General features: G+C 41.5%; 1 protein-coding gene across 6 annotated transcripts in view; it reads right to left on the reverse strand.

The window, feature by feature from the left end:
* The window catches only part of LOC117694800 (A-kinase anchor protein 17B), a 175635-nt gene that overhangs the window by 33973 nt on the left and 116901 nt on the right, over positions 1-24761 (reverse strand). For 2 of the 6 annotated variants that reach the window (XM_034485791.2, XM_076918756.1), the window contains exon 1: positions 1554-1953. The exons of 3 other annotated variants lie outside the window; for them this stretch is intronic. The gene's annotated coding sequence lies outside the window, so the exon portion shown is untranslated. Of the gene's footprint in view, positions 1-1553; positions 1954-24761 lie in introns of those variants that run through there. One more of the 6 variants, XM_076918759.1, reaches the window with a different exon arrangement.

Genomic DNA, 24761 nt, shown 5'->3' on the forward strand with positions numbered 1-24761 from the left:
CACACACACACACACACACACACACACACACACACACAGACACGCACTCACACACACCATCACCAAGCCTTGCCTTTTCTTCTGATGCTGGAGGTGACACATGGGTCCAGTAAGAGGCTACACTTTACCTGAGTGTATGATATGGAAAATAGACCAATGAGCCACATTACACACTTTTTTGTGTGATATTTGGTTAAGAATAAATGGGAGGCCTTGAGTCCACCTACTGCAGAAGATGGTCTGGGTATGCCCTAACCCTCTACCTTATGATTCCTCTTCAACTCAGCCCCAGCCATCCTCTGATGTGCATAGCATCTGGTATTCCCTGGGCACCGGTGCCTGGAGGCCTAGTCCACTTTTCTGTGTGCTTTATAAGAACTGAAGTAAAAAATAATTTCATGGAAGTTACCCCATGCTTCAAGTTACACCATCCTTTTGAGAGGACACACTCCACACACAGGAATAAAAGACAGAACACAGACATATGTGGCTATCAGAATCTCAGATGCTTTTAAAAACATTCTTTAAGAAACCGAAGTTGTGAGAGCTCCCCAGTACATTTTCACAAATGAGAAGGCATCCCTGTCAATTATATTGCACAGTCTTCCAGTATTTCAACAGTATGAGGTTTCAAAGCTAGATCTGAGACTGGAAGAATGTCAGGCTAAATGGGCACCATCTTTGAGACCCTGTGGGAAATAAAAAGACCCAGGTGGTCCCCATACTGGAATTCAGGGTCCCGGGGTTCCAATCAACACACAAGTTTAGAATTAGTGACATTCAAAACTGCTCAAGCAGTGACTGGTTTCAAATAAAATCACAATAAACAGGTAATAAATGTAAAAACGGTCCTAGTCCCAGTGACCAATATGCTCAGAGACAGCAGTATCCAGGGCATGAGTCTCCCCAACTTGCTTTCTTCCCTGATACTTCTGCCCATCTACTCAAAGCTCAAGACTATGCATTCCAAAGGTTTAGAGGTTTACCCTGCTTTCTTGGTCAAATTAGAAGCAGTTTAATTCCACCAACGCTAGGAACCTCACAAGGCCCTTAGTGGCCATCAGTGGGCAGAGGCAACGGACCCTTGGTAATGGTTAACTGGAATGAATGTCACTGAAGCAGGTTGAGAACCAGAGCCCTTTGCTTTTGCATACAACAGGGAGGACATCCTTCAGCTTTCCTAAGCAATCTAGTACACCCTAAGGAAAAGCTTCCAGTGACCTCAGCTGCTGCAACAGCCACAGCGCCCCCTAGTGCGGCACCAAGACCCAAGAGAGCAGCAGAATGGATCCAAGGGGGAAAGCCTAGGGGCATCTTTAGAAAACCTGATTCCACCTAGAGCAGGCCTGGCTACCTGGGTTCTCTCCAAAACCCCTCCCAAATCCTCACTCAGGGTCCAACGCGGCCCTGCCTGCCAGGCACCCAAGACTCCGGTAGGCCAGGGCGGCCGGCCAACCGGGACGCAGAAGGACGCAGCCGCCTGGTCGATTCGCAGAGCGGGGGGGGGGGGGGGGGGGGGGGGCATTTATCGGGCGCCTCAGCAGCCGCTGTACCTTCACGCTTGGCTCCTCTGGGTTAGCGGAACCGCCACTGCTCCTGCTGCCGCCTCCCTCCCGCCGCCGCAGTGTCAACGATCAACCTTTCTGGTCGCTCTCTGCAACTGCTGCGGGGGAGGCCAGCTGTTGAATGGCTCAGGTCGCGACACTGAGTCGTCCTCGCCGCATCCGAGACGGCGACGCAGGCGCGCGTGCCTGTGCCAACGCCCCGAGCGCCCCTTGCCCCGCTGCAGGCTCCCGTGAGCTTCCTAGTGGCTGCCTCCCGCCTCCAGGCTAGGGGCTGCAGGGTGCAGGTTTGCACGCCCGCCAGCTCCTTTCCCTTGGTGGGCTCCTGCGGACCAATTGACTCCCCTCGTGAGCTCCGCCCCCTTCGCTGCCATCCCTCGACTTGCAGGCAGAACCAATGGCAACCACCGACTAGACCCGCCCCTTGGATTTCCCCAGGGCCAATCGCCTTCTCCTGAGCAAACATTAAAGTAACCCTGCCCCTCCTGTGCAGCAAAGCTAGGGCCAAAGTTAATTCCATTGCAAGGTTCTAACTAGCCCAAGGTTTTGTCCAGGTTACTCACCGCCCACCCCACTGCCTAATTATGTGATTTAGAGACTGCAGACATCACCAACACCACGAACACCCACCCACCCACTCTACACACACACACACACACACACACACACACACACACACACACGCCATTTCTCTCAAATAAACTAGTATATGAAAACTAGTCCAGAGCAGAGCCCCAGGCCTTTAAGCGCTGGCAGCGGCAGGCTATCTCTGAGTTCGAGGCCAGCCTAGTCTACAGAGTGAGTTCCAGGACAGCCAGAGCTACACAAAGAAACCCTGTCTCGAAAACCATCAAGAACAAGAACAAGAAAAGAAAGAGAGCCAAGACTGGGTAGATGTGAGCGTGAGGACCCAGATCATATCTGTAGCACAGATGTAAAAGCTGGAACACGGCAGGATGAGCCTGCAATCCTCACTGCAAGGGGAATGGGAGTTGGGCCGAGGTAGAGATATTATGTGGCTTTCTGGACCTTGCTGGTCAGCCAGGCTAGCTAGCCAACTGGTGAGTTTAGGGTACAGTGAGCGACCATGTCTAACAAAATAAGGGACAGAGCAATCAAGAAGACACTCGATGTTGACCTGTAGCCTACACACACTTGCACACACATACACATTTTTTAGAGGGGGGGGGAATCACGAAGAGACTGTTACCCACCGTCATAGCTAAGAACTAGCCACTCCCTTGACCAGATCTTCCCCATCAAAAAGTCAGCAAGAACCCGAGAGAACATCCACTGGTTGTGTGTTTATTTTCTTCGTCTTGTCCATTATCCAGTACGGGAGCTTAGACTTAGACCTTGTAAGCTGGGAAATTTCCAGGGACCAGGCACCAAGACTCCCTGGCTCTGTGATGGTCACTTGGGTCTCTGGCCTTCTGGCCTGGGGATAGACAAAGCCAGCCTTGCCTGTCCTTCGCCATGGTTATCTAACAATTTGAAGACCATTCTCCAGGCTCCGTTGTTTGAAGACACAAATTGAGGGTCTTCTCTAAACATAAGCCAATTGCCTTAAATCTTTTGAAAGCAGACACCAGGAACTGAGTGGCCCTCCATCTTTAGCTCCCCGTACAGAGAAAGCCAGGGTGATCTCAACCCTCACACAGATGACCTTTCTTTGAGTTCGCCAACATGGAATTCACTTTCTCAAATGACAAATCACAAAGCTGACACTTATTAGATTTACTGTCAACTCCTTCCCTGGGGAGGTTCTCACAGGAGCAGCTGTCACGGGGCTGGTTTTGCTTGATTTCCTGGTGTGGAGGTTAATGTTAATTTCACTCACTTTCGTCAAGACCCCTGCTGCTGACTCTGACCTAAATAAATCTTCCGCTCTGCTTGATGATCAGACTCCTATCCTCTTTACACAATTGCCACGGAGCCCCTGAACGAGCCAACTGGCCTCCATACCTGTGAACTTCTGGCTGAGAAGGTTCCCAACACTGAGTGTTGCCCTTGTCCACTTCACAGCAGAAGCCACAACACTGGTTCTAAAATATAATAGGGTCCCCATACTGCATCCCTACTTAAAGGCCCACCACAGCCACTAATGTTTTCCCATTCCCCTCTTGCCTCTGCTGCACTTAGAATAAAGCCCCAACCCACGGCACTGCTTGTAAAACCCCTGGTAATCTGGCCTCACCTTTCCAGCCTCATTCCTAGCTACTCCAATGCCATCTCAGAACACTTTATACTTTTAATATACTGAAATTCCTGTTGTTTCTCCAGTGAGTGATGTTATCTCTCATGCCTATTATACAAAGTCTAGAATAAGTTGATCCCTATCCACCTCTGCCTAGAAATCATAGATGCATCTTTTTTATTCACTGTGCAAATATGTGCAGATATATAAGTATGCAAGATGTGCTCTCACTATGTGTCAAATCCCCAGGGTATAAAATGTGTAAGATTAAAATAATGTATAAGATCTAGAGTTGAATGTCCTCATGTCTTAGGCATAATACATTTTTTGTGCATTGATTTTCTTGTAAAATACAAACAAATACAAATTTGTAGGAGTGGGTGCCTCTGTTGGGAGCTTCTGAGTAGGGTGTAAGTAGTAATCTTGATTCCTTAGCATTGGAAAACAGACATCAAGGGTGCTAATTGTTTTTGGTTTGCAGGGGCCTGGATTAAACTCATGGCTTCAGAGGAGCCCACCACCCATGACCACTTGAATACACACAGAAAGATGGAGGTATAGAGGGAAGGAGGGAGAAAGGGAGGAAGGGAGTGAGGGGGAGAGGGAGAGAGGAGGGGAGAGGGGGAAAGGGAGAGGGAGAGAGCACCCAGACAACTAATTGTAAAGATTGTTTTAGACTTTACATATGACCAAACAAATGAAGGTTTGGGAAAAAGTAATTGGCTTTTCTTTCTCCCCTGTTGAGTATCACTGGGTATTAAACTCTTTTCACAAAGTTTGACAATGTGAAGGCTAAAGATTATGGTCTTTTCCTCTCATATTCAGTTTAAAAATTAAAACCCAGGTTATTAAAAAGTTTTTGTGTTGCTTTTTCTCCCTCTTTTTTTGTGTATCAGATCAAATAAGAAATTGATAACATGCTGTAGCTGTTAATGGTCCAAAGAGCAAAGACATGAACAGGAGGGTATGTTGTCAAAATGAATCCATTGCAATCTTGAAATTACAGTGCTTTGGTATTAAATAGGATTTTTAAATTAATTTTATCAAACATTAGGTGCCCACTGTGTGGACAGATTTTCATGTTCCTTAGAAAGTTCTTAGTTCTTTGGCCTCTAAAAGCATTGCTCCTGTTAAAATGAGTGGAGTCTACACAACTGACTTCACCACATCTGGAGTAATTTGTGGGGAGCACTGATGTTCCTCTGTACATTCTTTTTTTATCCATAGTTCTGTATGTCCCCTTTCCAAATACAAATTGTGCTTAGAAGAGTCACATACAACACTTACTAATTGTTATCATCTAGCATAAGGAAAGAAACATCATTTTGCAGGAAGAAAAATTAAAGCTATGTGGACCAAATCACAGTTTTCAAAATGTTTTCACTTCTTTTAGCATATTTGGTCTACATAATAACCTTGATAAATACCTTGTTTTTCATTTTACAGGGGAAAATGCTAACACTGTGTAGGTTAAACCATTCTATGGGGTATTTGAACTACTATTCTGCCATTAACCTTAGGAAGTGTGAGCATGCTATTCTAGGATACATTATTTCTACAAGGATCTTTTCAGGTTGTCTATAATCCCTTCACTTCTGCTCCCTGAGACAGAGACCCAGGGCATGGAGTGGTGATTAGGCATTTTGTTTTGGCTTTTGGTTTTTGGTTTTTCGAGACAGGGTTTCTCTGTGTAGCCCTGGTTGTCCTGGAACTCACTCTGTAGACCAGGCTGGCCTCGAACTCAGAAATCTGCCTGCCTCTGCCTCCCAAGTGCTGGGATTAAAGGCATTTGCCACCACTACCAGGTGTGATTAGGCATTTTAATGGAGACAGGAAATCACTCTGGTCCTAGCAGTATTTCTGGATAGGAGATGTTCTGGTAGAATGTCAATGCAGACGACACAGAAGCAACAAAAAGCAAAAGGAAAGAACATGGGGATCTCAGACAAGAAGCTCTAAACTCAGCTGTCCCACTTCAGAGCTGAACAAAAAGCTACAATGTATTTTCTTTGCTGACTGACGAGTCTTCTAAGCAAACTGAGGTTAAAGGGTACTTTGACGAGAAAAGTGCAGAGAAGGCAGCTAATCACGGACCCTCCTCCCCATCTGCCCTGCTGCCCTGCCACCTTCCTCTCCTTTCCCCTTGGCCTCTGTCTGCAGCTGGAGGGCAGTGTTCCTTGACTCATCCTGCTTTTAACTGTAAAGAAGTAAAGAAAGTTTGATGTATTATAAGGTGGAAGTAGAAAGGAAGAAAACTCAATTTCTTCTTTTTAAAAAGACTTGTTTATTTATTTTTTTATTTATATGAGTACACTGTATCTGTCTTCAGACACAACAGAAGAGGGCATAGAATCACATTACAGATGGTTGTGAGACACCATGTGGTTGCTGGGAATTGAACTCAAGACCTCTGGAAAAGCAGTCAGTGCTCTTAACCACTGAGCTATCTCTCCAGCCTGAAAATTCAATTTCTAAAAGAGCATTAGCAATTGTGATGGTTTGTACATACTGGGCCCAAGGAGTAGCACTATTAGAAGGTGTGGCCCTGTTGGAGTAGGTGTGGCCCTGTTGGAGTAGGTGTGTCACTGTGGGGGTGGGCTTTAAGATCCTCATCCTAGCTGCCTGGAACCAAGTATTCTCCTAACAGGACCTTCAGAAGAAGATGTAGAACTCTCAGCTGCCTGCCTGCCTACCTGGATGCTGCCATGCTCCCATCTTGATGAAGATGATGGACTGAACTTCTGAACCTGCAAGCCAACCCAATTAAATGTTGTCTTTATAAGACTTGTCTTGGTTTGCAACCCTATAGAAAGAACAATACCAACCAATCAGACCCCCCAGAGCTCCCAGGGACTAAACCACCAACCAAAGAGTACACATGAAGGGACCCATGGCTCCAGCTGCATATGTAGCGGAGGATGGCCTTGTAGGGCATCATTGGGAGGGGAGGCCCTTGGTCCTGTGAAGGCTTGATGCCCCAGTGTAGGGGAATGCCAGGGTGGTGAGGTGGGGGTGGGTAGGTGGGAGGGGGAGCACTCTCATAGAAGCAGGGGGAGGGGGATAGGAGAGGGGGTTCCAGAGGGAAAACCAAGAAAGGGGGTAACATTTGAAATGTAAATACATAAAATATCCAATAAGAAAAACTATATCTACCAACCTAAATAAAAATTATAACTTAGAATGTAAACATTTTATAGCATACACTTGAAGGGAAATAAAAAACAAAAAGACTTGCCTTGGTCATGGTGTCTGTTCACAGAAGTAAAACCTTAACTAAGACAGCAATCTACTGTGTCCTTGATAGAGGATACCTGTTGTCATGAGTTTATGGGCACAGGCTGACTGGCTTGAGGAATATGAGTGTGGATTCTTCTTACTCTGTAGTAGATTGCCTTCCAAGGTGCAAACTTATGAAACTTTTGTAAAGCATTGATAATACAAGATAACCCCAAATTGTAAACTTGTCATGATTTTTTCCTATTTCCTTACCTGAACGAAAGATGTATTTATTTATTTTTTTAAAAAAGGAGTGCTTTGGCAGGCCATTTGATCACATTTCAACAAAGTAACCAAAATAAATTATATTTAGCTATCTCTTTAACATTGCTTGCTTATTCAGTGTAGCCATGAGTTCAAGTAAGAAATCGAGGCCTAAGTGGCTAGTGAGATAACTCAGTGGGTAAAGATGACTGCTACCTCAAACCTGAAGACCTGAATTTACATGGCCTCACATGGTACAAGGAGAGAACCCATTCCCATGAGTTGTCATGTCTCACACACACACACACACACTCACACACACAAAGATAAGAAGAAGAAGTTAAAAAGAAAAAAAAAGAAAGCACTGTGGCCTAAACTCTCCATTTGGAAGGAATATCAATAGGTCAATGTTACTTTATATAAATCTCCAGGTGATAGGCACTTCCTCCTCCACACTCATTCATTTACTGAGAAGGTTGTAGGAGCCCTAAGATGCAGCTAATCAAACACACTGTATTTGCTTAATCTTACTAAGAAAACACAGGCTGTGTGCCTAATATAAAAGTACCCATGATACCGGGTGAGAACTGATCTTCAAACTGGTTGGATCAGAAACCGAAAGCTAGTTCCTCAAATAATAACCCTACTTAATAGTCTGTTCTTTTGAGAGTGATTAAAAACATGTTTAATTATAGTGGAATCAGTTCTGGCTTACACACATTTAATCACTTTGCAGTAAATGGCTCTAAAGTCAGAACAAATAATGTTAACCTACTTCACTGAGTTTTTACAAGGATTACTTAATTAATATCAAGGGTTTCTTAAGTCTTCTGTAACAGTGGCCTAGAACTCTGGAGACTCACATTTTAGTCCAAGTTCTGCCTTCAGAGACTGTGTAACCTACAGTGATTCATTTAACTTCTCAATTTCTCCAACTGTAAAATGAAGAAGTGGGTTTTCATCCTGTTGGTCACAATTTGCCTAAGAGTACCTGCATATCAAATGTTTATATTACAATTCATAACAGTAGCAAAATTACAGCTATGAAGTGTCAGTGAAATAACTTTACAGTCACCACAATATGAGGAACTAGATTAAAGTCGCCATAGCCTTAAGAAGATTGAGAACCAGGCGATACTTTCGAGTCTAGCATTCTATTTTGTTTGTTTGTTTGTTTTGAGACAGGGTTTCTCTGTGTAGCCCTGGCTGTCCTGGCACTCACTCTGTAGACCAGGCTGGCCTCGAACTCAGAAATCTGCCTGCCTCTACCTCCCAAGTGCTGGGATTAAAGGTGTGTGCCACCACCGCCCGGCCAAGTCTAGCATTCTAATCCTCTACACTTCAACTTCTACTTCTGAGTAGTTAAAAACTGCAAGAATCTTTTCTAGTGCCCAAAACTGGTATTCTTGAAAACTTTTTTCCAGAATGTCTTGTCATCCCTAGACACAGTCAGTTGAATATACTGACCTCAGCAAAACTATCAAATTAAAAACAGAGCACAAGAGCAAGCTAGGTGTGGAAGTAACACTCAGGATGCTGACATGAGAGGATCACAGGTTTGAGCCCAGCTTGAGCTACATAACAAGGATTAGTCTCAAAAAGATACTAACACTCTCATCCCATCCACCCAAAAATTCTTACAGAGAACAGAACACTGCGTAATGAAAATACAAAAGAAGGGGAGTGTAATGAAGATACAAAAGCATACAGTCTAGACTTAAATTCATTAACAAGTAAACAGAAGGCATGGACTATCATTGTAAGTCCACACTTCCTCCTTCCAATTCATTTTTGCTGTGCTTTTGTTTTTCAAGGATCTCATTAAACCATCTCTTCTCTAAAATGGATCAGAGATCCTCATTGCCAGCTCCAGAAACAGTGTGACTATTTATAAAAGGACTGTTAAAAAAAGATTTTTTAAAGGAAATGACATTATATTGGGTAGAAAGAAATATAGAAGTTAACAGAGGCTAAAAAAAGATACATATACCAAAAATGGGATGGCTATATGCCAAAGTGTCAACAGTACTAGTGTCTAGATAATAGACTGTCCCTTTTGCTTTAGCTTATTAAACACATGTTAATGCAAAGTAGTGGTGAGCACCTGTGGTCCCAGTTACCCAGGAAACTGGGACAGGAGAATCAAATGAGTCTAGAGATTTGAGGTCACCCTGAGCAACAGTGCAAGATCATGTCACTAATAAACAGATAAATAAAACAAAAAATGATGGGCATGAATCTGTTTAGTAATCAGGACACATACATGTATCATGTTTATTTTGGTATATTTCTATAAATGTTATTTTAATTATGTAAATAAGTATTTGTCTTTAAGAAAAGGAAGTAGAGGGATCCTTAAACATTACGCACTATTGCCAATGCTCTTGGTTTCCCTGCAGAACGTGACAGGATGACCTGATTGCTGAAGATACCACACACTTGAGTGGTAGAACATGGAGAAATGAAAGTGTTACAGACCTGAAAACTTCATTGCTGCTGGTTAGCTTTCATAGTGCGGGAGGTGCTATACAAGCTACTAGGGAAGAAAAGTAAGTAACAGTTATATCCAGTTGTGAACCCTTCAAGCTCCACTAATGCCTGATCTGGCAAGACACGCCCACTAGTGTAGAAGTGGCATGAGCATCATGGGAGTAACCAACCACTTGAAATCCAATTGTTAAATCCAATTGTCAATTGGATTTCAGTCCTACTCCACAAGACAAAATCCACACCTGGCACCATTATTGAGTATAGTACCTATGGCTAGACAGGTCATAGGTCCTATGGGAGAACATACTACTATTATGCTGCTAAATTGACATAATATTAAACTGACTCCTAATAACTTATCGTTATACCTGTAAACTAATGCATCTGTCAACCCGAATCAGAGAAGTTTCTATTTGCAGTAGATAATGATGAGCACAGAGTGCAGAATATAAGAATGTACAACCCTAAAGAAGGGGTGTGTGTGTGTGTGTGAGAGAGAGAGAGAGAGAGAGAGAGAGAGAGAGAGAGAGAGAGAGAAAGAGAGAAGAGAGAAAGAGAGAAAGAGAGAAAGAGAGAGAGAGAGAGAGACTCTCCCTCCCAAGGCTCAGGAATCATTATTGAAGAGAGGCAGAAAAGAGTGTGAGAGCCAGAGGTGGCAGGGGAGCAAGGACAGTTTCACAGCATTTGCAACAGCTTGCACAAAAGCTTTATACAAGCTTAAGCCAGAGCAAATTCCAGTGTGGAGAGGAGAAGTTGGGCACATACCACATTTCTAGCTGTGACACTATTCACAATTGTTAGCTGCTGGGAAAGAGAGGGAGAGTTTTTCCTAAGAGTGTATCCCCTGGTAAATCAATAATGCTCTAGTGGAAGATCATACATCCAAAAAAATTAATTGGTCTGGAAGGATGTTTTCAAAGGTGAGACATGAAGTTCTAAAGGTATGGAAGGGGTAGATATGAGAAGAGTTAGGGAAGGGGTGAATATAAAAATATGGTCAAAATATGTTGTACAAAACTCTCAAAGTTCTAATTTTTAAAAGATGGCCTCCAGTGATCTCTGCTTCCTACTGTTCATTCACTTGCATGATCACTTCCTTTTACATGTGAGCTGATTCTATTCATTCACTTCCAATCATAGAATACAGCAAAAGCATGTGGGCTATCCCTCTCAAAATTAGGCGATAGGACAATTGGCCTTTGTCTAATTGGTCTCTCTCCAATTTGTCCTCCTCCTCCTGCTCCTCCTCCTCCTCTTCTTCTTCTTCTTCCTCCTCCTCCTCCTCCTCCTCTTCCTCCTCTTCTTCCTTCTCTTACCCCTTCCTTCTCTACATTCCCTCTCTTCCTCTTCCCTTATCTACCCTTGTGTAAAGATCTGTAATAGGTTTCCAGCCAACAGCCATTGAGAAGCTGGGGTCTTCCACCCACAGCTCTTGGAAAAATAAATCTTACTGATACCTGCAGAAATATACTTGGAAGAAGAGCCTCCCTGCCTCCCTCAGTTCAACTTTCAGACTGTGATTTTGTGAGAATCTTTGGCAAACTGTGCACAGATTCTACACACACACACACACACACACACACACACACACACACACACACACACACAAAGCAAGAAAATAAATGTCTTGCTTAAAGATGCCAAGTTTTGAGATGTAGATAACCAATACAGAAACTAATCTTCCTTCTCCCTTACCACTTCCCCCTGCTTGAAGCCTCTGATTCTGTATAAGAACTGCTCCCCTAACATGGAGTTCCTCCCCAGTCTGCTCAGGCTTTGGATCCACATATTACTAGCCCCCCACACAGATGTCCTCCTCATCACACTAAGGCTCCGAAAATGCAGGCCAAGGGGATGTCTTTGTCAGTCTCCTCACTAGACTGCCATTCCATAGGGACACCTTCATCAACCAGCTTGACTCTCACTCCTCCTAGCAGGCACCTTCAACAAAACACCCTTCTGTCTCTGCTTGGTCTCTGACATTCTAAACTAGTTGCCTGCCCCTACCCGTGTCCCTGCCCCCACTCCACTGTCTACCATAAGATGGCTTTCTTGTTCTGTCTTATCTAATGACTTTAGGACTGAATTGTCCAAGAAAGAAAGAAAGAAAGAAAGAAAGAAAGAAAGAAAGAAAGAAAGAAAGAAAGAAAGAAAGAAAGAAAGGAAGGAAGGAAGGAAGAAAGAAAGAAAGAGAAATTGACTGTGAGTTTGTGTATGTGTGTGCTTTTAATTTTGATACATATGTGATATATAAGACCCTCTGAGGATCTTACATGTGTTAACACTCTAGTACCCTCCTCCATTGTCTTGTCTCCTATGGAACTGATAGATTTTTCTTTCTAGTATTGTTCCTAGGTCTCTTCCAAATGAAATGTCAAATGCCATAACTTTCTAAGACATACTCTCTGAGCTTTATTGACATATTTAAACAAGGAGAATTCCTTCCCTTAAAATGCAAATCTCTTTCATGCTCACTGAGAGCTAGAGCATTTATATTCTTGCTCTATAATCTCTAATATTGAGAAGTATAAAAAGGAAAAAGGTGGAGGCTGGAGAGATGGCCCAGCGGTTAAGAGCACCGGCTGCTCTTCCAGATGATGCTGGTTCAATTCCCAGGACCCACATATGGCAGCTCACAACTGTCTGTAGCTCTAGTTCCAGAGGATCCCACACCCTCACACAGACATACTTGTAGGTAAAATACCAATGCACATGAAATAAAAATAATTTTTTTTAAAGAAAGGGGTTATTTTATCTTGTACCTCACTGGTACAAATTGGTATAGTTATACTCTAATTGTATTTTTAGAGAAAAGTTTTATTTTAACAGGAAGGGTGATATGTAGGAGGAGCTAACATAGAAGGAGTAAGGAGAGGAGGAGTAAGGAGAGGAGGAGGAGCTAGGTGATGGGGGGGAACATGGAATAAAGGGGTTATTTGCTTACAAAGACCATCAATATGCTATCCTATCTTTTGCAATGAATACTTTAATTGTGTAAGTAGAGGAATTTCTTTTAAAAAGAGTGATCTTGCCCTGTGTTACAGTATGGATCACTAACAACATAACCTAGAAGGAGCTTGTTGTTTTAGCCCACCATCTAGTTTTTCAGGTTACAATCTATGCTTGAGAGTGTGTTTACTCCACCTGATGCTCTAAGCACAATGGCCTTTTGTTTCTGTCCATTAAGATAATACTTACTATTAACATTCATCAAGCCTATTATGTGACTGCCAGTTAAGACAGTATTATTCGTTTGACTTCTCTGCCTTTATTTAACACATACGGAAGAGCTGCACTTTCCTGATTTACCAGGGTAAGTGAATAACTGAGGCTGGACTGCAAATCTCCTGATGCCAGACTGTGAAGTCGTATCGCTATTTCTGATACTGTTTCTGAGTGGTTGTCCATGAACTCTTTCGATTCCTTCCCTCAGTAGACCTAGAATACCTAGAATACCTCTGCCCCAGTCTGCCTGGCAGGCTATCTTTGTCCAGGCCAAACCAGCTCTTTAAAAGTGATTTGCACCGGGCGGTGGTGGCGCACGCCTTTAATCCCAGCACTTGGGAGGCAGAGGTAGGCGGATTTCTGAGTTCGAGGCCAGCCTGGTCTACCAAGTGAGTTCCAGGACAGCCAAGGCTACACAGAGAAACCCTGTCTCGAAAAAAACCAAAAAAAAAAAAAAAGTGATTTGCACTTGGATTTCCATACATCTCTTTATTGTGTCATCAAAATACAGTCTTTAAAAAATGTCTGGGAGAATACAAAATATTCCAGTATGCTTGCTAGAATAAAAATGAAAATTAAGTGGTATGTTCATCAAAAGAAAATATCTGCAATTTTCACGCTGACACTGTTGACAGATAATTTTCCTGTTCTTGACCTCTAAGAAGATAAACTAGATGCCATGGAAACAAAGTAAATGAGCTTCAAAGAAGATTTCTTAAATAAATTTCAGTACTCACAAACAAAATGTATGTTCGATTTTTAAAGACATGAAGCAGATAGATATATGCTGATGAGTGTCTTCTAAGCAATATTGTTAAAAGGATACAAATAGAGGATTAAAGAACACTGTGAGCAGCATCCTATCATTGATGAGATGCACACAGATATACATAATTGCATGAATGTTCATATGTGCATAGGGTAGTGTCTCTAGGGATACACGAAACACTGAAATTGTGGATGCTTCTGTGAAGTGAATGGCAACAGTGAAGAGGAAAGTTAGCCTCCACCAACTATCCCTTTTCATCAATGCTCAATACCTTTTGAATTTTGATATGCTGGTATTTTCTGTTACAATATTTTAGCTGTATAGCATTTTTGGCACTCTTTAGAGAATTTTTATATCACATATAAGTTTATGGAACATACATGCAACCCAAGGCTGTACATCTTAGACCACATTCATACAGATCTTCAAACTGCTTCCAGCCTTTAATTTCCTTTTCAGCTTCCTCTCTGCCTCTCCACTCATTGCAAGTTCCTGCCACACCTTACAGAAGGTCAATCTGTTTCTCTCTCTCTCTCTCTCTCTCTCTCTCTCTCTCTCTCTCTCTCTCTCTCTCTCTCTCTGGCAGTAGGGCCTCCAGCTCCAGTCTCTCACTCACTTCTAATTAATGTAACTAGGCATTGTGTTCCATAATTACAGGGTTTGTCAGTGAAATCAATAGTTGCCTCCCTTGTGACAATGACATTTTAGCTCCATCAATCTCCCCAGAGCCCAGTGGCTTCTCTGAGCCAAGAAAACTCCCATGATGACTAACATGTGTATTTGTTCTCACTCATCTTAATATATGAGTAAATATCAGCAGATTCTCAATGCACATAACTTTATATAGCCAAATTATGAGTATTTGGAGACAAATTGATAGGTATATATTTTAATGGTTTTATCAAGGTATACTTTACATACCACAAAAACCACTATGTATGATTCTGTGACTTATAGTAAATACAAAAAAAAAACTGTGCCAATGGGTTTGTGTTGATCTTAAGAATCTAACTTCAAATATCCAAATGTCCAAAATCATAATATATTTCTGATACCACTTACTCTCTCTCCTCTGATCCCAAATTCAAAGTATTCCACACTCATTAATGGAAGAGTTTTAGCATCACTGTGTCTCTAGAACTATAATAGGATAAGCAAGGTATGGTGGCACATACCTGTAATCCAGCATTTGAGGGGTGCAAGCAGGAGGATCAGAAGTTCAAAGCCAGCTACATAGTGAGACTCTTTCTCAAAAGAAAAAAAGAATCCTGGGTTTTTGCTCTGCTGTTGCCTTCGCCTGTCACATGGCTTGCAAGGATCATATAAGTCACGTGCCCTAGCTCTATCACTGGTCACCTCTAGCTCATTTCTACAGCCCCCTTAAGACTTACATGAAAAGGTTCTCCTTTTTCCTGGTTGTTCTTTTGAAAAGGGGTTTTACTCTGTAGCCCAGGTTGGTTGGCCTAGAATTCATGGCAATTCTTTTGCCTTGGCTTCCAAGAATGCTGAGAGTACAGACATGAGCAATCACGTCTATCTAAAACCAATCTAACACACACACACACACACACACACACACACACACACACATGACAATACAGAGCCTCTGCTTTCAAGCATTGCTGGTATATCCTGGAAATCAGGCAGTCAACATCCATCAATCAATTTGCCCAGCTACATCTAAAGGTCTCATAATGGAGCATGGCCTTGGTTTGAGGGTGAGGCTAGATATCACCTAAGAAGTAGGAACTCTTTTCTTTACAATCCTTTCTCGGGTTTTAGCACAATTAACCAAGAAGATATGTTCTTTTCTGTTACCAGCCAATAGTGCATACCATTATTATGACCTTTATTATTGCACTATTTTAACACACATTAGCAAGAAGGGGGAGGTAGCATGAATTTTAGAAGATGAAACTGTATCGGCACTGCTTTCTGCTTTTGACAAAAAAATTGCACTAAAATTAGTCCCTATTCCCAGGGGCTTTGAGCCAGGGAAGGCAATTTAAGTTCTCATCTTGTTTTTCTAGCAATCAGGATGTAACCATTAAACAACTGGAGACAAAGAGAGTGCACCGTATGTGGCTGTGTGACAAGACCAAAATATTCTCTCTGCCATCAACTGTAGTGGCACTTGGTGTCATCTGAGTCAGGAGGGGCAGGTCAGAAACAGCTTTGCAGTGCTGAACTTGCTATTCTGAACTAAACGTGAAAATCCCCAAATATTCAGATTAATGTGGAATCTCTGTCAACCAGTTTCATGTTTTTAACCTAGCTATCTTACCTCTCCCTTTAAAACGCATCATTTCCCTCAGTAATTGTCACCAAAAGAATGTTTCTTCTAAAAAGGTAGAAATCCACAGCCAAAGTTATTTGTCACCTGTTTGTTTGTTTGTTTGTTTGTTTGTTTGTTTGTTTTTGAGATAGGGTTTCTCTGTGTAGCCCTGGCAGTCCTGAAACTCCTTTTGTAGACCAGGCTGGCCTTGAACTCACAGAGATTCACCTGCCTCTGCCTCCTGGGGGCTTGGAAATATTTATTTTTTTTCTGTTTATATGTGTTTGGCTTACATATATGTGTATGTATATGTGTACCTGGTGCCCATAGAGTCAAGAAGAAGGCATCAGATGTCTGGAACTGGAGCTACAGACAGTTGTGACCTGCCATGCAGGTGGTGGGAATCAAACCTGCCACCTTTGGAAGAGCAGCAAAATCTCTTAACCATTAAGCTATATCCCAAGCCCTATTCGTCACATTTTTAAAAGAGATAAACTACAGAAATAATCAGAAACAATTGGGAGGATTACAAAAGAGAATTTTATGCAGACATTAAAAAATCACTTTTCAAGGATTTTTATTGTTTGCTTTGTTTGGTGTTGCTGTTTTACATTTTTAGGCTTTCTGAGATATAACTTATTTACATCCCATAAAGTTACATTTTAAGCTATAAAAATTAAAAAGTTTTTTTGTATAGTTTCAGCATCAAGGGACTATCCCTATGTGTTAGTCTATTTTGCATTGTTATAATGAACTGCCTGAGGCAAGCTTCTTTTGACAAAATGAGGGGTCTGTAGCTCAAAAGGCTAAATGTCCAAAACTCAGGCAGCACCATTCATTGATTTGGAATCTGGTACGGACTTAACAAAAATCATAATCATATCACAATAGTAGAAGAGATTTATTTAAACAGGAAACCAGAGATCTGGATGGGACCAGGCTTACTCTTTGTCTTAGTTTGGGTTTCTATTGCTGTAAAGAGACACCATGATCAAGGTAACTCTTATAAAGGACAACATTTAGTTGGAGCTGGCTTACAGTTTCAGTTCAGTCCATTATCATCATGGTGGAAAGCATGGCAGCATCCAGGCAGGCATGGTGCTGGAGGACCTGAGAGTTCTACATTGTGTTCCAAAAGCAAACAGAAGACTGGGAAGATCGTAACTGTATGTAACTGTAGTACCAGGGTAATCCAATGTCTCTGGCCTCCCTGGGCACCTGGACACATGCACACATATCTCCACACCGACACACATACATACACATAAATATAATAAAAATTAAACGTAAGCCCTGTCTCTTAAAGTTTCTACCACTTTGCACATCACCAAGTAACCATATATCTTATACATAAACATTTAGAGGACACACTAAAGCACATTATAATCCAATCTAAAAACACTTTCACACACCCCTAAAGAGAACTTGCACCCTTCTAAACCCATTAATAGTCACTCTTCATGATTAAAACCAACAAAGTAATAAAAAAAGACTCAAAAGATTAGAAAAAGAGACGGCAACTCACAAAGATGTACAAATTAGTATACATGGGGAAAGATGCACAACTTTGTAAATGAAAAGGGAATTCGAAATCAACATAATAAAGTACCACTCCCCTCATCAGATTAATAAAAAATTGATCTATTACTGGCTTTTACACACACACCAGTAGTTAGGAGTATGAATTGTTGAAGCTATTTTACAAAATAATCTGATACGATTTTATTTTTTAGAATTTATTTTTATTTTATGCACATTAGCGTTTTGCCTACCTGTATGTCTGTGTGCCAGAAGAGGCCAGACAAGGGCATCTAATTCCCTAAAACTGAAGTTAAACATGTTTATGAGTCCTAGGAACCTAAATCCAAGTTCTCTATAAAGAGAAAGAGTAAGTGTTCTTAACGACTGAGAAATTTCTCCATCCCTATTTTAGTTGAAAGCAAGTAACATTAAAGTCAACTAGCTTTGGGAATATACCCTATACAATATAAAAGGTAAGATATATATATATATATATATACATATATATATATGTATATATATATATATATACAAAATTGATACAGAACAATCCATATAATTTGATATCATATTCATACAAGTAACTGATCTTGGCATAAGAAACATATTCCTGATTTTGATCCTACCAACACAATGATTACAGAGAGGAAACTTGGCCTCAGAGTTGTATACACAGCTAACAAGTACTATTCTGGTCCATTTAGCTCCCAAACCAATAATAACTTCCAGGTTCTAATACCCCAAACTCCATCAGTTTCTTTTTGAGGGTCAGATTCTTTTGGTATATCATTTTTGACAGTTCTTCACATATGCCCAGGAAAAGGCATGCAACATTAAGTTCCCAAACAGGAACACAGCAGAACCAAAGTTGAGTTTGGAAGGAGAAGTTGGACTGTTTCTGCTTTAAGTGCTAAGATATGCAACTGGAACTAAACCACAAGTGCAATTCCTGTATGTCTTCCCCTGACCTTGTCATATTGGAATGGTATACCTCTTTGCTATAGGAGTAGTATTGCTCTTACTATGAGTGGAAAGCCATGTAACTGACATCATGTCTGCCCAGAAGGAAAGCCAGAGTGAAACGACTGAGAGGAAAATCCTAGCGAAGCCATTTTCTTATACATTTTACAACTTATACATTTCTTTTTTAAAAGATTTATTTATTTTGTGTATGAGTATACTGTCTCTGTCTTAAGACACACCAGAAGAGGGCATCGGATCCCATTACAGATGTTTGTGAGCCACCATGTGGTTGCTGGGAATTGAAATCAGGACCTCTAGAAGAGTTGTCAGTGCTCTTAACCACTGAGCCATCTCTCCAGCCCTGATTTTATACATTTTTTATACATTCCTCTTTTTTAGGGAGATGAACTTCCTGGATGGATATGGTCTGTCAAGAATATATGGATATATTGAAAATGGCTGACACACTACATAATATGCTACACACTACAGAATATGCTGCAATCCTTTCAAGTATCACTGGTGTTTGAATACAAATGGCCCCCATAGGTACATATATTCAAATGCTTAGGGAGTGGCATTATTGGAAAGAATTAGTAGACATGGCCTTGTTGAAAGAAGTGTGTCACTAGAGGTGGGATTCGAGGGTTTTGGGGTTTTTTGTTGTTGGTTTTTTTTTTTTTTTTTTTTTGGTTTTTGGTTTTTGGTTTTTCGAGACAGGGTTTCTCTGTGTAGCCCTGGCTGTCTTGGAACTCACTCTATAGACCAGGCTGGCCTCAAACTCAGAAATCTGCCTGCCTCTGCCTCCCAAGTGCTGGGATTAAAGGCATGCACCACCACTGCCTAGCAGGCTTTGAATTTTCAAAAGCCCAATCCAGGCCCAGTGGCTCTCTCTTCCTGCTGCCTGCAAACCCTGAGCTACTTCTCAGCACCATGTCTGCCTGCATGCTGCCATGCTCCTCACCATGATAATAGATTAAATATGTTTTGCCTTGGCCATGATGTCTCTTCACAGCAATAGAAAAATGACTAAGACAGAAGCTGGTACCAGTAAGTGAGGTATTGCTGAGACAGGCCTGACCATGCTGCTTGTTGATGGAATGTGGACTTTGGATAGGAACATAGTTGAATGCTTTAAGCAGGTATTAGTAGCTCATACCAGTAGGAGTGTGGAAGACAGTGGTGCTAAGAGCAATGTAGATTATGATGGCCTGGTTCAAGAGGCTTCAGAGGAGAAGAATATTAGTGAATGACCTAAAAACCATTCTTGTAATATTATGGCAAATAATGTTGCTGCTTTCTGCCCTTGTCCAAAAAATCTGTCTGAGGCTAAATTAAAGAGCTTTGGATTAATAGCATTGACAGAGGAGATTTCAAGACAATTTAGTATTGACTGTGTCATATGGTTATTAGTGGTCATTCTTACGCAGATATATAATAAAAAAATATATAATATTTTTTTTGTTTTTTGAGACAGGGTTTCTCTGTGTAGCCCTGGCTGTCCTGGAACTCACTCTGTAGACCAGGCTGGCCTCAAACTCAGAAATCTGCCTGCCTCTGCCTCCCAAGTGCTGGGATTAAAGGCATGCACCACCACTGCCTGGCAGACTTTGAAATATATATATATTTAGTTTGAAGAGTAATGCACCAGGAAGTGTAATGGAGTTAAGTCCAGGACTCATGTCGAGAAGTTTAAAGAACAGGTTAATGGTAAATAGAATAAAGGAAGTGGTGACCTCAGGAAAATAATGTACCCAGATAAGCTTCCAACTTGTAAAAGGGAATTAATGAAAATTTGGAAGCTTTAGCAGTTTTGGCAGCTTGGGCCATGTGGTTCTGGCTTTAGAGTCAAGGATACAAGAAAGGGGCTATGGAATCTCCCTCCAAGACTAAGGAACTCCACTGAGGTCAGGCATGTGTCAGGGGTGTCCCTGCATGGAGGCCTAGAGAGGCCATTGTGTGAAGCTGTAAAGGTGAAACCTGGATTGCCTTGGAGACCCCAAGATGTTAGAGATGCCAGAGCCATGGGATAGCTGCTGGGCAAAGCTACTAACAGGAAGTAGAACCAATCCAATAGAAAGGAGTGTGCTGCAGTCAACAAAGCTGAAAGGAGTTGGAGATCTGAAGAGTGCTTTGACGTCAGACATGGAGATGAAGAGTTTGAAGTCGACCCAGCTGATTTACAGTCTTGCTTTGGTCCAGGACTTCCTCATTATGGTCCTTTTCTCCATTTTGGAATGGTAATGTATATTGTGTGCTATCATATGCTAGAAGAATGTGATCTGCTTTTTGATTTTCATTTTATTAGGGATTACAGTGAAGAGATTGTATGAATCTCAGAAAAAAATTTAAACTCTGAACTTTTAAACAATGTTGAGACTATGATAGATTATGGGACTTTTGAAATTAGACTGACTGCATTTTTGCATTATGATATGGCTATAAGTCTATGGGAGCCATGGAGTGGAATGTGGTAGTTTGCCCCCCCCATAGATTCATATATTTAAATACATAGGGAATGGCACTATTTGAAAGGATTAGAAGGTATGGCCTTGTTGGAGTAGGTGTAGCCTTGTTGGATGAAGCCTGTCACTGGGGATGGGCTTTGAGGTTTCAAAAGCACAATCCAGGCCCAGTGAATCTTCCTGCTGCATGCAGATCCAGATGGAGAACTCTCTGAGGTACTTCGCAACTCTATGTCTACCTGCATGCTGCCTCTTCACCCCGCTAATAGACTAAACATCTGAAACTGTAAGCAAGCCCCAGTTAAATGTTTAACTTTATAAGAGATGTCACGATCATAGTGTCTCTTCACAGCAATAGAGCACTGACTAAGACAAGCACATATAAAACGTGGTTGTAAGAAACTTGTAGCAGAAGTTCCACTGCCATTGCTGAAAACAATAAAACTGAAGCTCAGATGACTGTCCAGGAAGAGTGTGCTCACATAAGGCTGGAATTAGAAGCAAAAGGCATGTCAGTAGCATCCCACATTTTCTTTTTTAACTCAGTAAGCAAATTGGCTAAAGGAGAGGACGAGACACCAGTATTGGCTTATAATTTCATGTGTCTGGATGGGGAGTCATAGGCAAAAGCATACAAATTAAATCTATGCTACATACCCCCTCCTAAAATCAAATAACTTGGAACTCAAGAGGGCAGTGGAATAATGAATGAAGAGGGAGAAAATACATCCGAAATGATCGTGATGAAACTGGGCACAAGAGGTGGTATATGATGCAAAATTCACCTGGCCAAAGAGGACTGTGTTCATGGGAGAGTGCAGAAAGAAGCTCAACTCAAAAGGGATGTCCAGGTTGGTATGGGGCTTTTGTGGTGTCGGTGAGCCTCATTGTGGATCATGACCATTATTGAGGTAGGAGAGGGTCTGGAAGATCTGAGTGACTTATCCCACTATGTAAACTTGGTGTATAATGTGCTAAATCAATCCAAAATAGAGGAGAAGAGAAGGTAGATAAAGTGTCCAGGTCACTTGACAACAAATGTAGCAAGATTTATATCAAGTCAGGTTCCTAGGCAAATAATTTATAGAATATCAAATGACAAGTTTCTAAGCTTTTGGAATGCTTTGATACACGAAGGCAACCCTTCACCAAAGGAGGGGGTAACAGGGTGATACCAGTTACTGTAGAAGAAAGAGTTCTATGAAGTGGGAACCACCTTAGCAGCATACCTAATAGGGTGGCCACAGTTGTCTGCAGGTGAGGATTATGCAGAGCAACCAGAGGTATAGCCTGAATTGCAGATTAATTCATCCCTCCTTAATATGCAGCATATTTGGTTTCAGGTACATGATGGAACCAAGTGTGTCTTAGTTTCTGGTGACCTCCCCCTTCCCCACCAGGAGCATCAGGAACAAAGGGTATCGATAAATGGATATTAAAATAGAGCAGTGTTGGTTAAAAGGTTTGAGCTTTCCTAGGGATGCACACCGTGTACTTTTCTCCCATGGGAGTAGAGACTGAACATCCAGCCTGGGGCTCTTTCAGAAGCTAGCTGAGGTCAATAAAGAGGAAGTGGCCAGAATCGGCCAGGAGTCTATCAGACATGAGGAGCCTGCTAGAACCATGCAGCAGGTACAGCAGGGGAGAGTATGACTCTGATACCCTTTAGCCCTAGGATGAACAGAGAAAAACTATCTGGCCCCTCTAAGCCTCTCTAGCATGGGAAGACTCATGCCAACCCTATGGCAGTGCCCCAAGATGAGGAATCAGGGCAGATTATAGAGAATTAGGGATTGTAGAGGTTTAAATACAGTAGTTTCTCCAACCCAAACCACAATATCTATTTTTTTCCAGGAGCAACTGATAAAAGTTATTGGATTGTTTCAGGCTTTTTAAATTCTAAGACAGTCTGTGCCTGTCAATATTAAAACAAGAGTTTGAATATAGGTACATAGGTAGAAAAAGACATTCCCAGAAAACATGATTATTGTGGTGGTCTGAATAAGAATCTTCCACATTGGCTCAGATATTTGAATACTGTTTTCACCTGATGGTACTGTTTGGAGAGGTCATGCATATAGCCATATAGCCTTGCTGGGGAAAGTATGTCATTGAAGGCAGAATTTGAGACTTCATAGCCTTTCCTTACATTCAGTTCACTGTCTCTGCTTCATATTTGAAATTAAGGATGTGATCTCTCACATTCTGCTGCAATGTCTGCTTCTTGTTGCTATGCCTTCCCACCATAATGGATTCTTATCCCTCTAAAACTGTAAGACAAAATAAATCTTTTCTTCCTTAAGGTGTTTTTGGTCATAGGATTTATCACAGCAACAGAGAAGCAACTAAAACAATTATTGAACAGAAATTCTCATTTCTGTTGATAGGCTAATTACCTAAGAGTTGCCTGGGGTAGGGTGCATCTGAAGCCTCTTCTCACCTCATTCAAATAAGCTATTGCCACTGCTGCTAACACCATACTGGAACTGCACAGTAAGACCCTATTGCTGAAGACACTGCATGTTTTGGTTTCAAGACATGGAGACTCAAGTTGGGACTGAATGAGATAATTCTCTGCTGAAGCATTCCTAGTGCAGGTCCCTGACAGTCCTACTTGGCTTGTACCTATATACCACACTGTAAACATGCCAGGAAAGATGTGCTTTAACGGTGCAACAGTGGCAAAACTGTTACAGGTACAACCAGATGTTTCACAAGGAAGGAATCCACATTTGGTGCTGTAGCACAAAAAACTTGTTGTTAGAAAGGTCGTGAGCCTAATGGGGAAGATATTGCTGTTGTTAAATGAATAGATACTTTCCAAAACACCTCCTCAACATTCAGGTTTTCACCCATAGATCATTGCTACTGTTGGTCTTAATCAGAGATCAACAATAGTAGTAGGCAGTGGTTATCGCAGAGACAGAATTGATCAGGTTGCTGAGAATAAAGAGACTATTGCATGGTGGCCTAACACCCCTCCACAAATGGAACAAAATATATATATATAACTTCTTCTGAAGGCTCAGAAAACATGACAGTACAGGAAGTGGAAAGAATATACAAGATGGAGTAAGGGGTGGAGTATTGTGGAACACCATCCTCTGGAAATGACATAGCCATTACTACAATAATCAGAGAGAATTTGGCTACCTGAATAAAACAGTTATATGATCAAACCTATTAACATTCTCTCCTTAAGAGAAAGTGGGAAGGATCATTAAGCCTTTACCTGGGATTCCAGCCAGTTACTTCCACCTGCATCCCAAGTATATGTAATTTTGCCTCACATAATCTCAGGAGGTGCTAGAGGATATAGGAGAAGGAAGGTTAACTGAAGTGAAGATTCCATTTATGTAGCTTTGGGAGCTTTCGGATGATGTAGCTCTTTTAGGTCATTAACATGCCTATAAGTAACCTTGAACATATCCTTGTAAGTAGGCTCAATAAATTCATCAGTTCACCAAGCTGCACTTGGATATAATTACTTCTTTGATCTGTTATATATGCCACATCTGGCATGAATAAACATTTATTCACATCTCCCCAAGAAAACATCACAAGACTAGAGTGTAGAGTAAATTCATTATTTCAATGAAAGAGGTATCAGTTTCTGATAAACATGGGTAAAGGAATATTGACAGTGAGGAGAATTTGGTTATAGGGAATATATAAAGTTCAATAAATTGAATTCATGTACTTCTTCATATGACAAATATTTATTTCTACTTATTATGTACCAGTTGCTCCTTAAAGCACTAAGGGACTTGTCAATGAACAAAACACATGAAAATCCCTACCCATGGGGATTAGG

Source organism: Arvicanthis niloticus, chromosome X, assembly GCF_011762505.2.
Source record: "Arvicanthis niloticus isolate mArvNil1 chromosome X, mArvNil1.pat.X, whole genome shotgun sequence".
In the NCBI taxonomy this organism is placed as follows: Eukaryota; Metazoa; Chordata; class Mammalia; order Rodentia; family Muridae; genus Arvicanthis; species Arvicanthis niloticus.